Below are 13,838 nucleotides of genomic sequence, written 5' to 3'. Positions count from 1 at the left end.
ATACAAAACACAAACAATAGTGATAGAGAAAACAATCTACCAATAATAATAATTATGATCATTATCCCAAACCTATATGTACCTTATAACATATCTGCAAAATATGTAAAGCAGACACTGGAAAAATTTGCCAAGTGTGGTATACCTGTAATTCTGGCCCTCATGGGGCTGAGGTAGGGTTCTGGTGAGTTCAAGGCCAACCAAAGAGAGACATTGTCTCAAAAAATTGCAAAATTTATTTTCAAAATAGTATTGTTGATAATCCACAATCAAACTTTAGCAACTTCTCTTAGCAAATGTTTAAATGACATCAACAAAAAAAAGCAAAGCACAGAGAAGCTGTGAGCCCCAGTTCTCTATGAAGGCTTGCATAGCAGAAAAAAATAGCTTTTCCTTTTTTTTTGTTTTATTAGCACACATTCTCTGTATAAACAAAATGTTTCATTGTGACATTTTCATACAAATGTGTCACGTACTTTGATCAAATTGCCCCTTTCTCACCCTCTTTTCCCCCTCCTCCACTCTCTAGCAGTCTTTCTTTTTCCCAAATCCCTTTCTTTTTCATGTCTTAAAAAAAAAAATCTAGTTTCTCCATATGACAGACATCATGGTATTTGCTTTCCTGGCATGACATAATTTTATTCTTTATAACTAAATAAAACTCCATTATAAATAAATGTTTACATTTTCTTTTTCCATTCATCTGTCTAGGGACACCTAGGCTAATTCCATAACTTTCCTACTGAATAAGCAGCCTTTCAAGTACGTACTTACAGGAATTGACCGTGTACCCAGAGTCACAAAGGAAACACCAAAGAACACTAACCAACAGACAGTATACAGGGCATGTTCTCTGACCTCAGTGCAGTGAAACTGTCAATAAGTCAAGTATCCCCCACACAAGCCTACATGTTAAGAAAACTTATAAATGCACTTGTAAATAATAAGTAAAAGAATAGCCATGAATTACAAGCTATAACTTAAGGATGAGAAAATACCCTCTGGATCTTAAACAGCAGAGGTGAATCCTTAAGACTAGTCCAGTGGGAGATGGGTTTGGGGCATGTTGGCCAAGACTATGTATCTAATAGCTTCTGTTCTTCCATGCATCCATGCATCTGCTCCTGAGGTTGCCACTGGCTGGAATACGCCTCCTCGGCCCTTGCACCTGGACCCACTCACTCAATCCAGATCCTTCCTCTAATCCTTCGGCTCACAAAAGGGTTAAAGCAAACCATCTCTCTCCCTCTCTCAATCTCTCTCTCTCTCTCTCTCTCTCTCTCTCTCTCTCTCTCTGTGTGTGTGTGTGTGTGTGTGTGTATGTGTAGAACAGAAATCAACCCTCTGGGTTTGTTCTTCAGGAACTGTTGTACATCTTGGGTTTTTGTTGTTGTTGTTTTGGTTTTAGTTTTTCAAGACAGGGTTTCTCTGTGTAGCCCTGGCTGTCCTGGAACTCACTCTGTAGACCAGGCTGGGCCTCGAACCTCCCAAGTACTAGGATTAAAGGCATGTACCACCACTGCCCAGCCCATCTTGCTTTTTGAGACCAGGCTCTCACTGGAACCTAGGGCTCGCAGATTAGGCTAGGCTGGCTGTCCAGGTAACCCTGGAGTCCTCCCATCTTGTCTCTCCAGCACTGAAATTATGTGTGTGCCACCATTCACTTCTTTATGCAGGTTCCGGAAATTAAGCTTAGGGCCTCAAGCTAGTGCAGCAAGCGCTTTACTGACTGAGTCATGCTCCTGCACCCAGACCACTTTTCAATCACAGGCAGACAATTCTTGGTTTAGATGAATGCCTTAAGTAGCCACAGCACCTCTAGAGAAGGACTGTCTCCTAGTCTTTACAGTGGGGCCCAGCAGCATTCAGTTTTGAGGCAAGGCCTTTGGGGCCAGTATCCCAGTCCCACATCTGTAATTGGCTGGAGCCATTCAGGCAAGCCAGCCTGTTGTGGCTGGAAGGAAGATTCCATCCTGGGTTTCTGGCTCTACAAAAGCTGCCTCTATTTGTGTTCTAGAGGAAGCCAAGAGCCACATTCCTACTGTATATTGCTCACCACCCCTGAAACCACAGCAAAAATCAATGTCACCAAGAGGCCACTTTAAATCACAGCCCAAGGCTTCCAATAGGTTCTGTGTTCCTGGAAGTCTGTAAATGTGGAAGTTGGGCCCAAATCCTGCCTAGATATTGGCATTTACCTCTTTTAAAGGAAGGAGTAAGATTTCATTCTGGGGAAGGCAAAACCTCATTAGGCTATCATTTATCTTCCCGGGGAGCCATTTGCCTGGTGTGAACTGAACCTTCAAACACAAACTCCTTCTTGGGGAATGAGCAGGGTAGCTGATGTTGCAATGTCTCTTGGAATAATTTGAGAGCATTTTGTTATTATTGCCATCACCATCATCACTTCCACCTAGCAATTAGGCTGATACTATTAAGTCAGCATTTTCAAGCAAATTGTTTTGGTGTGGAGTGTGTGTGTTCTGCTTGGGGATTTCAGCAGTCATCATTTCTAGCCTGTTGCAGGGGTTAATAATTTAACCACAGGTATGTGCTCTAGGCTGAAAGCTGATAAATGGGATGGGAGATGGGGTTGCTAACCATATGTTTTCCTATTAATAGGAAGGCATCAGCGTGACAGTTTAGGGACTAGAGAGACAGCTCAGTGAGTAAAGTGCTTGCCAAGGAAGCTTAAGAACCTGAGTTTGGATCGCCAGCACCCATGTAAAAGTGGTGGCATGGTGGCACACATCTGTAACCTCAGCACTAAGGGGAGGGGACAGGCAGATCCTAGGGACTTGCCAGTCTAGCTGAAATGATGACCTCCAGGTTTAGTGAGAGACCCTGTCTCTAAAAATAGAGGGTGGTAGAAGACACTTGATATCACCCTCTGGCCTGTACATGTGTGCTCACTGTCAAGCACACTGACACACACAGACCCTGAGATTACAGCACTGTCTGTTCCATGTGGTCATGTGTACACCGGCAATTCAGAAGCTCTGTGATTCTGACTGGCCATGCATGTGAGCCCAAAAAGACCAAGATGAACTTGACTTGAGACAGTGTAAGCAGCAGTTGTGAATTGTATAAATACACACTTCTCTGTCTCTCTCTCTGTCTCAGTCTCTCTCTCTCTCTGACACACACACACACACACACACACACACACACACACTCACTCCCAAGGGCCCAGTGCTTTAACAGAACAGGCAAAGTAGAGAAGGCGCAATCAGCCTCTGTGGCCCTCTATGGAGGACTGCTACAGATTCACTGACATGGAGGGACAGTGTTGAAATCAGTCACACCTGAGTGTGAATCCTAACTGTGTGGCATTGCTGGCTACATAACCTCTCTGGATCCACTCCCTCCTCTGCAGAATGGAGGCTAGAGCCCTTTCCCCTAGGGAGGGTGTGAGCATTAAGTAAAGTTCACCAAACAAATCCTAGTTTGCAGAAGGGCATTGTAGACTCAGTAAATAGACTCAGTAAATCCCCTTTGTTGTTATGGGGATTCTAGTCCCATTAGCTCATGTCACCCCAAGAGCTGTAGGCACCCAGAAGGAGGCTCCCCACACTTGGGATGTCTCCATACTCTCTCCCTAGGCTCTGGGCAGTAATTTGAGATATCAGCTGGGGCATTTCACTTAGAGGACAATGTGTCCTCCAGCTGTCCTGAGGCAGAAGCTGGTAGGCTGTGTCCTGAACCTTTATAGCTGTTTGTGTATTGTCTCTCTTTGCTAGGGACTCTGCCTATCTTCCCTGCTGCTCAGTAGACAGTATCTCTTACATGCATATACATGCATGTGTGAGCACACACACACACACACACACACACACACACACACACACACACACACACTTATTTTTTTTTGAGGCTTTGGTTCCAATTCAATAAACTGGAGCCATCATTGCAAATCCTCAATCAAAAAGGGGATTATAGGGACGTAAGTATCTTGTCAATGGCTTCTCCCAACCCTTATGCTTACGTTTTTAAAAACATTTTTAGATTTATTTTTATGTATATGAATGTTTTGCCTGCATGTATGGATGTGTACCATGTGCATGCCTGATACTCTCAGAGGTTAAAAGAGAGCACTGGATCCCTTAGAATTGGAGTTATGGATGGTGTGAAGTACCATGTAGGTGACAGGAATCAATCCTGGGTCATCTGCAAGAGCAACAAGTACTCTTAACTGCTGAGCAGTCTCTTGAGCCCCAAGCTTACATTTAAAACTTTGAAAGAAGGAGGAGATAGGAATCAAAGGAAGGAAGCCATTCATAGCTCCACTCCCCCAAATCCTTAACTAGCCATTGTAACAGTACTTTCTTGTCGGGACGGCCAGCCAGCAAATAATGACACAGAGACTTATTAATTAAGAAAGCTTAGCCACTAGCTTTGGCTTGTCCCACTAGCTCTTATAACTCAAATTAACCTGTTTTTATTAATCTATGCTCTTCCATGTAGGTCAGTTACCTCTACTCTCTATATCTGTATATCTGACCTCTTCAGTGTCTCCCTGGCATTTCTCTGGTGAAATCCCCGCACCTCTACTCCTCCTCTTCCTCTCTCTCCCCGGAAATCCCACCTATCCTGTCCTGCCTAGCTCTTACTGTACCAATCACAGCAATACATGTTCACACAGTGTACAAATTCCAAGCAATAGCACTTGGAAGTTTGTTTTAAGACAAAGTCTCTTAGCTCAGGCTGGCCTCAAACTCACTATATCCACATCAAATCTGGCCTTAAACTCCACCCAGTCTGCCTGTTTCCACCTCTAGAGTGCTGGAATTGCAGGTGCACCAACACTCTCGGTTTATGTGCTTCTGGAGTTCAAACCCAGGGCTGCATCATGCTAGGCAAGCCGTCTACCAACTGAGCCACATGTCAGCCATCTGACACGTCTCTGAATATTTTATTTGAGTAATATTGATTATCGTATATATTTGATATTCATTTATGGTTGTCCTGGTTCTTTTTGTTTTTGTTTTTGTTTTTGTTTTTTTTCCCTAACTTCACAGAGAGGTCACTATCATTTTAACGGTTGTATTACATTCCCTAAGGCAAGAGCCACCAAGACTTATGAAACCAACTGGAATCCTAGATTGCTGCCAAAATCTGTGCTGTTGTAAATGGCATTAGGAAAGCAAGAAAACCTTTGCTGTCTTCAAGTCATTAACTCGGGAATTATCTTCTTAGAATTACAAGTATAATCTTCCCATAGCACCCATAGTAGATTGGATCTGTTCCCAGAATTAGGGTCATAGCCTGGGGCTTGACAACCCTAATAAACAAAGATTGGCCACCTGTCCTCAATAAGCCAATTAAAAACACAATAGTGAAAAGCAGTGAAAAAAAATTACTCAATGTGGCCACATTGGAAAGAAGAACAAACACGTCTAGTGACACCCTTCCCGAGTCCCTGTTTGGGGTCATTTTAAAAATTACATTTATTTATTTGTTTGTTGAGAGGGTGCACCATAGTGTCTATGTCATGTCAGAGGATAGTTTATGTGAGTTGGTTCTCTCCATCCACCACGTGGGCTCAGGAATCAAACTCAGGTCATCAGGCTTGGGAGCAGCTCCTTTGCATACAGAACCACCTCACTGGTCCATCTTTGGGGTTTTAATATGAGATTTAGGCTTAAATAGAAGATAAGAAGTAAGCAGTCCTGGTCAAGGTGTGATGGAGCACCTCATGACCCATCACTGTCTTGGCTCCAGTCTCTCCTACAAGATGGTCTAGCAAGATGTGTTACATCAGGACTTTGTGACAACTCCTTCAAGAGATAGTGCCTTCCTTCGGCTGACATAAGCTTAGACTTTTCTTCTTTCAGTATGAGATTTTGGGGGAAGCTCCCTATCCCTAGGGGAGGAGCAAATATCTTGACTCCTGCCAAGAAGGTTACAGGAATGAGGTTTGTAAGGAAGGGAGGTGGGTGGAGTGGACTTTAGGATTTTAGCCCCACTGTGGAGGTTTGGGGTGTAGGGAGAGAGGAAAAGACTAGTGAAGGAACCGGCTTCCCTTTTGGCAGCCATAATGGTCGAACATGTGCTTCTATGACCTTGTCCTAGAAACCAGAAAGTCAGATGCCTGTCTCGTGACAAGGAACCAATCAGAAGTTAGCTGGTGGCGCTATGCTTTATGGCTCTGGGTGTGCTTTATGGACAAGCGCACAGCAATGACGTAGAGAGCACAGCAACCACCCTGGAAGGGCCTATGAGCCATAACAACCAGTTGACCAATCAACACAGGGCAAGCCCTTCAAGCCTGGAGGCACACCAATCGTGAGCCTGTGCGTAAGCCTGTGCGTACCCCTAGACACTCCCCTTACGCTGCCCTATAAGATCTTTTGGGAGACCCAAGGAGCCGTCTTTTCTAGCCGTCCGCCATGGCAGGTGGGTAAAAGACCCGAGCTAACATGGGGCTAGTTCGTTAAATTACAATAAAGCCTCGTGCAGTTTGCAGCAAGCTCTCGAATCCGCCTGGTGATTGGGGTGACCGCGAACCTGGCCTGAGACCCCGGATACTTGAGGTTTTCGGGGGTCTAACACTAGCAAGGGCAACTCAGGGTCAGACTGCAAAGAAAGTCAGGGAAAGTAGAGGCAGCCATCAGAGGAAAGCTAGCCAAGCCAAGAAGGCTGGCCCAGGGTTGTGGGTGGGGAGAGTATTCTCTAGACTTAGGCTTCTTGACCTGCTGTGAGTGAAGAAAAGCCTGGTCTCTCCCAGAGTTGGCAATAACTTGGTTCAGCAGTCTAGAAACAACGACATTGACCATTTCAATTCAGAGAGGAGCACTGAGTCCCAGACAGAGGCAGCCTCATATCTGTGGCTTACTGCTTCATGTCCATGTCAGAGCCAGAGAAAGGGCTCATCTCAATAGTGCCACTAACTCTGTGTCTTCACAGAGGCATTGCTTGGGGAGCAGATAAGACTCACTTTTTCTGGTCCTGACTTCTGACTCAGTTCCAGGAGAGAGCTCCCTCTGGTCAGTCCCCTTTCCCCACCCCCCAGCTCTTACATTTAAATTAATCCATTCCTATAATTTATCACCATGTTGCCATGGCATTACCTCATTTTCTACATGTCTTGCTTCCTGGGTAGCTGCTGGTGTCTTCAACACAGCCTTTTTTCTCCCTGTATTCAGTTTGATTTTCCCACATAGCTATATTCTGCCCTGCCATAGGCCAAAGCAGCTTTATTCATCAACCAATAAAAGTAACACATATTACCAGCATACAGAAGGATATCCCAGCAGGTTAATCCCCAAATATTAAAAAAAAATTCAGGTTTATTTATTCTATTTTATAAGTACGATTGTTTTGCCAGCATGCATGCATATGCTCCATGTGTCAGAGGTGAAGGGATAGTTGTGAGCCCCCATGTGGGTGCTGGGGGATTGAACCCAGGTCCTCTGCAAGAGCAACAAGAGCTCTAAGGCACTGAGGCATCTTTCCAGCCTTCAATCTCAAGAAATCTTGCTGACTGCCACACAGAAGGTGCAACATCAAAATAAATATGTGAATAAAACAACTTTCATGTTGTTTTAATATACTGAACTCTGTACCTTTTGACTCTGTGAGTCCTGTTGAATAATATGCCCAGGTATTTATTGAGCAGGGCAGATTCCTTCTCTGTAACAACTGTTTCCATTTATTGAACACCAACCACAGGTCAGGCATTATACTAAGCCTGTCAGTCAGGTTCTTAATAGAGAGCAAGTGAAACACACAAGCCGTGTGAACAGAGTGAAATAAAGGGTGATTTTCAAAGGCGAGGGAAAAATTAACAAAACCAAGCAAGAAGTGCAAACCCCAGGGTAGATATGAAAAGATAGACATTACCATCCTGGGATGGAGGGATTTGAGCTGAAAGACAGAAAGTTGTACGTGGAAGGCAGTGTATCCAGGAGGCCAGCAGGGAGGAAGCCAGACCCAATCTCCCTCCTTCCCTACAGAAGGGCAAACAGAGGTTCTTCCATCTCCCTCAAGCTGTCCTGCTGTATGTTGGTAGCCTCCATAATAACACCCTTGTAGGCATTGTTTACCATTCTAGAGACAGCATGAACCTGGAAAAGAGAGGCCAAAAAATGAGGCTGACTACAGTCTCATGCAATAATCAACTTTATTCAGAACATCAGACAGATTATAGTCTGGGAGTTAAGAAGAGACACCTGAGTAAAGTATACAATCACAAAGACAAGCTACACGTGGTAAAACAAGTTTTTCCATAGAGTTCATATGAAAACAACAGCTAGAATAAACTCACTCCTATCGGCTATGGAGGAGCACGAAAGCACATTGCAGGAACAATTCTATGTTTTGAAGAAACTGAGGTCACAGACTCTTGTCTTTAGAGTTTTCTCACACGCCCTCAGAATTCTCATACAACGCCACTCTTGGACTTTGTCCCACAGGTATGAATATCACCAGAACTGTTGAGAAATAGGGAAATTAGACTTAAAAAAGAAAGCATGCTACCCATTCCTGGCAACCATGTGAACCAAAACCCCATGGCTATTAAGTCTAAAAAAAATAACTAAGAAAAGATGATCTTGGGACTGGGGGCAGGGGATGGTGGTCAGCTGGCAGAACGTTTGCTTAACATGCATGAAATCTGGGTTTTATTCCAGCACTGCACAAACCAGGCATGGCGATTCATGCCTGTGATCCACTTTGGAAATAGAGGCAAGAGAACTGAAGTTCAAGGATTGGTGTAGCCAGCCTGGGATACATGAGACCCTATCATAGATAGATAGATAGATAGATAGATAGATAGATAGATAGATAGATAGATAGATAAGATCATCTTTACTAACAGTAACTGCTGTTTGGGGGAGAATGTATTCCTATGTTCATAATTTTCTAGTACTATTAGATCACAGAGGCAGCAAAAATGCAACAGAGATCCAACAAGGAAGACCCACAGGTGCCACTGACTTTGGCTTGTAAGACTTGGACTTTCTCCATATTTTATACTTCCTCATGGATCCCGGGATTCCAATGACCATGTCAGGGATTGGAGGGGAGAGGGTAGCTGAGCAAATGTCTGGATGAGCTATAAGTAAGAATAGAAGCCCAGGCAGAAGAGCCTGGGTCTCCTAGCACCACTTCCTCCAATTTGCTGTACTGGTTGCAGTCTTGCAGGGGTTGCAGTAGGGGGTAGGGGGTCAGCTAAGGGAAGGGGATGCATATGGAGGCCAGATGTCAATCATCCACCTTGTTTCTTGAGCCAGGGTCTCACCTGGAGCTTGCCAAGTCTTCTAGGATGGCAGGTCAGTGAGCCCCAGATGTCTATCTATCTCTACTACGTGGGATACCAGAGTATGTCATGAAACCTCTCTTTTTTCTGTGTTTCCTAGGAATGGAACTCAGGTCCTCATGGCAAGCACTTTACAATGGAGTCATTTCCCCAGCTCTACTGTTTGTAGTCCTAATTAAAGCAAGAGTTCCTTAGCTTACAAAACCCTCGGTTTGGAAACCACTGGGCCTGGTGTCTTAAGGCCATCAGCATTCATCTGGCTTGGCCTGGTGGCCAGTACCCATGGTCCTGAACTGAGGCCACTTTTCTGGGATGCCTTGCCTCTGCTGGTTGTGTCAGAATGTCTACCCACTCGGGAGGGTACCTTTCCAAGCTCAGGGCCTGATCTCCTGAAAGGGCCTTTTCCCTTGCCTCTGTCAGAGAGGTCAGAGAGAGGAGTTGCTTCAGTCTGGCTCTCCTCAAATGCCTGGCATCCCCAGCTCTCAGGTGCCACATGTACGCAGTTTGCTGAGGGAATGCCCCCAACTGCCTGCCTCCTCCAGCTCCTTGATTTTTCCAGACCTAGTTGTAAAGAAAAGAAATAGGTATCCTCCCTCCACTCCCAGGTTCCTCACACTGGCGCTGGGAAAATGCCAACAAAAATAGCATGATGTCATCCCCGGCTGATCCTGTTAATCCCTTTCTGTCCAATATTGAGACTCAGTTTTTATTTAAAAGCGATTTTATTGTCAAAGGCTGCTTAAAAGCCTCTGAGAGTGGTGCAGGGAAACCTGGGGATGCCTTTGATGTGCTGAGTGATGCAGGGCCCCCAGGCCCCTGAGTCTGGTGTGGAAAGAAAATGGGATCTGCAGAAGGCTGGGGAACTTGAAGCAGTCTGTTTCAGATGGTGTGCCTTACCCACAGCATCTGGTTTTGCATGTCATGGCCCGGGCTGGCATCCTGAATGGGATTTTTCTGCCTCTGGTGGGTCTGTGAAGATCATCAGGTTCCTTTCCCTCTGAATGCCACCTTCCTGGTCCCACGTTGCTTGAGAATCTTGGGCCTTCAGCTGGCATACTCTGCCCCATTCACACCTTTAGAAAGAGTATCCAAATCTCAGTCTATTCTAGAAGCGCAAGGCCAGTGTGTATGAGTTCTAGACTCAGCTTTGGATGAATCTGGGAAAGACAGTTGACCTCTGTGACCCTTATGACTGGACTTCACCTATTAGATGAAAGTGTACACCTGCCCTCCTACATAGCTTTTATCAGATTTGATACACAAAGCAAAATTAAATTATGCATTTTAAAAAGCTCTAAAGGGACTGAGCCTATACCCCAGTTGTTAAAGTACTTGCCTTGCATACACAAAGTTCTGTGCTCAATCCCCAACACTGCATAGACTGGGCAGGCATGGCAGTATACCTATAATCCCAGCCCTTGGAAGGTGGAAGCAGGAGAATCAGCTCAAAGTAATATTTGGCTCTGAGGCTAACCTGGACCGTATGAGCCCTGGGTGGGAGGTGCGGAGCAAAAAGTAAAAATAAATAAAACATTCTACCAACGCAAGAGTCCTATACTAGGCCAACCATTGTTCCAAGTAAATTGGAGAGCAGAGTTGTGGGGAAGAAGAGAAGAAGCTGAAGATGTTCAGAAGAGTTGATTCCAATGAAGGACCTGGGAGTCTATGGCAGGAATGGGCAACACTATACCAAGAGGAGACATATGGTGATGGATAGTGAGAACTGGGTCTAGGTGAGTTGAGATCATGTTGAGATTTACAAATTGATGTAGAAGGAAGCTGGTTTGGGTTAGGAACTCAAGGCTGTAATCCAGAAAATCTACCCACATAGATGATAAAGGGCCCAGCAATGAGGAAGGGGATAAAATGAAAGGATACCTAGGAACCCAAGAGCCATGATAGACAGTGACTAAGAGGTTGACCAGATGGTCTAGAAGGGGATCAGGGATGGGAAGGAACTAAGGGTGTGAGTTTAAGGAAATAGGGTCTTTCACAAGATAAAGGGGAGTTTGGGAGTGACCTAGGGAACCATAATTTCAAACTGACCTCTGACCCTGAGAGGGATATATGCAAATAAGCAGCCATGATCTGAGGGGACAGAGACAAAGAGAATAGGGTTTTCAAAGACAAAAAGAATGTGAGGTTAAGGAAAAGGATTTGAGGACCATAGCAGCCAAGGAGAACCTAGCAGTATAAGGCTAGAGTCTGGGAAGAAGTCTGAGATCCTGCCTGAGACTGAAGAGAGGGACAATGGGCCCAATGGATTCCACTTCCTAAATCTCTAGCCATTGATGAGAACTGGGGCTGAATACTTCCCATAATATCTTGGCCATGGAGTAGGTTTGTGCAGACAAATGAGATGCTACCACATGGCTCATGTTAGCCAGAAGGCATCTAAGGAATGCTTTTAAAAGGCTTGTGTGATGGGTGGTGGCTTTTCAGTCAACTGCTCAAACAGGACTTATGAGGAACAATGGTGGTGGCTCTGATGGTTAATATCAATTGTCAGTGTCATAGGATCTAGAATCGCACGGGAGACAAGCTTCCAGGCACACCTGTAAAGGACTATCTAGATAGGTTAGTCTCTGGGCATGCCTATGAGAGATTATGGTGATTGGGTTCACTGAGGTGGAAAGACCTACTGCAAATGTGGGTGGCACCATTCCCTAGGCTGGAGTCCTGAACTAAATAAAAGGAGGATTGAGTTGAACTCCAGCGTTCATCTCTGCCTCCTTGCTATGGACGTTAGTTATCTAACAATGGTATCTAGCCATCTCAAGCTCCTGACACCATGACTCCCTGGCCATGCTAACTTTTAACTTGACCACTGCCTTGCCTGTGGCTCCACTACCTTGCCCTTGCCTTGCCCTTGACTCAGAAGGTGAAGCTGTTCCGTCTTTCTCCACAGCAGCAACCCTATACAAAGACAAAGCATGGGAGCTCCAGGTTTGCTGAGTCTAGGTGCCTATCAGGGATATTCCAGGGAAATGTCCACACCATACTAGACAACCCCTGTGAGTCCCAAGGAGGACTACGTGCTAAGCGCTCCTCCAGTGGTTGTTCTTCTCATGTAACACCTCCTTTCTTCCCCGTCTCCAGTTGCTGTTGTTCTACAAGTCACTCCCACAACTCACTGGCTTACCCACCTGGTTGGCAAGTTGGCTCCTCTCCAGGAGGCAGCCTGTGGGGTCCTCATGGTATAGAAAACCATGGCAACTAGTTTCCCCAACTGCTTATCCAAGAGACCAAAGAGGAAGCTGCAATGCCTCTAGGCCTAGCTTTAACAGACACACATTACCTTGTTCACTGTATCTCTTGTCCTCATGCCTCAGCCCTGATTCAGTATGGGAATGAACTATACAAGGAGAGCATTATCATCAGCCAGGATCAACCCAGTCAACCCCATGACTCCTCCATGTCTTCCCAAACCACTAATGTGGCCACCTGGGACGAAGTTCAGGCTGTAGAATGCTTGCCCAGAAAGCACGAAGCCCTGAGTTCAGTCTCCAGCACTAAATGAAAGCAGATGTGGTGGTACACTCCTGTAATTCCAGTAGGGGTGGAAGAATCAGAAGTTCAAGGTCAGCCAGGAAGGGTATCACAGGCCTTTAGTCCCAGCACTTGAGAGAAAGTGACAGGTGGATCTCTGTGAGATCCAGGGCCAGCCTGATCTACTACGTAGCCAGTTCCAGGCCAGACAGAGCTGCAAGGTGAGACCCTGTCTAAAATCAAACAAAAAGTCCAAGGTCATCCTCAGCTACATAGCAAGTTCAAGGCCAGCCTGGAGTATCTGAGAGCCTGTACAAAAACAAGACAAAAACAAACAAAACACTAAAATGATACTTAGCACATTTCCTTCTTTTTCACTTTGTTTTTTGAGACAGGGTCTCACATGGGACCCAAATCAAATAGTAGCCTAAATGATAAATTCAGAAGTCACTTGGGGTCTTAGGGTCTCTGTGACCTTATGTTTTTCTGTTTTTGTTTTTGCTTGTTTGTTTGTCTCTTGTCTGTAAATTCACATTTCTCTTCTTTTCTTTTTTTCCTCACCCCAGACAGGAAGCTAAGCCTCTATGTTTTCTTTTCCATATGTAGACCAGGCTGGCCTCAAACTCACAGAGATCCTCCTGCCTCTGCCTCCTGAGTGCTGGGGTGAAAGGCGCTCAGCAGAGCTGCACATGTATCACAGTACATATATGGAAGAGAACAACTTTGTTGGTTGCTTTTCCCTTCCACCTTTATATGGATTCCGGGGAGAGGGGTTGACATATAGATAGGAACACATCGGACTTTACTTGAGTTCCAGGGATCCAAGGGCAAGCGCCTTAACTATGGAGCCATCTCACTGGTCCTAACTTCCTATACCAGCATCTGAAAAGTAGGTCGTAAACTTTCCCAGCTGGAGTACATGCTGTCTTTAGCCAAGAACCTTCTTGTGTTCTTTCTGTCTTCTGCACCTTCTGCCTGGGAATGAATCAGGCTCTGCAAAACACTGTTATATTGATAGCACAGGGCACAGGATACTGCTGCAGACCCTGGCCACCAACACCCGGAATGCCAAAGATTGGGGGCATGGCCA

Source organism: Cricetulus griseus, chromosome 4 (genome assembly GCF_003668045.3).
Source record: "Cricetulus griseus strain 17A/GY chromosome 4, alternate assembly CriGri-PICRH-1.0, whole genome shotgun sequence".
Lineage (NCBI taxonomy): Eukaryota > Metazoa > Chordata > Mammalia > Rodentia > Cricetidae > Cricetulus > Cricetulus griseus.
Note: the sequence above shows the minus strand (reverse complement) of the source record.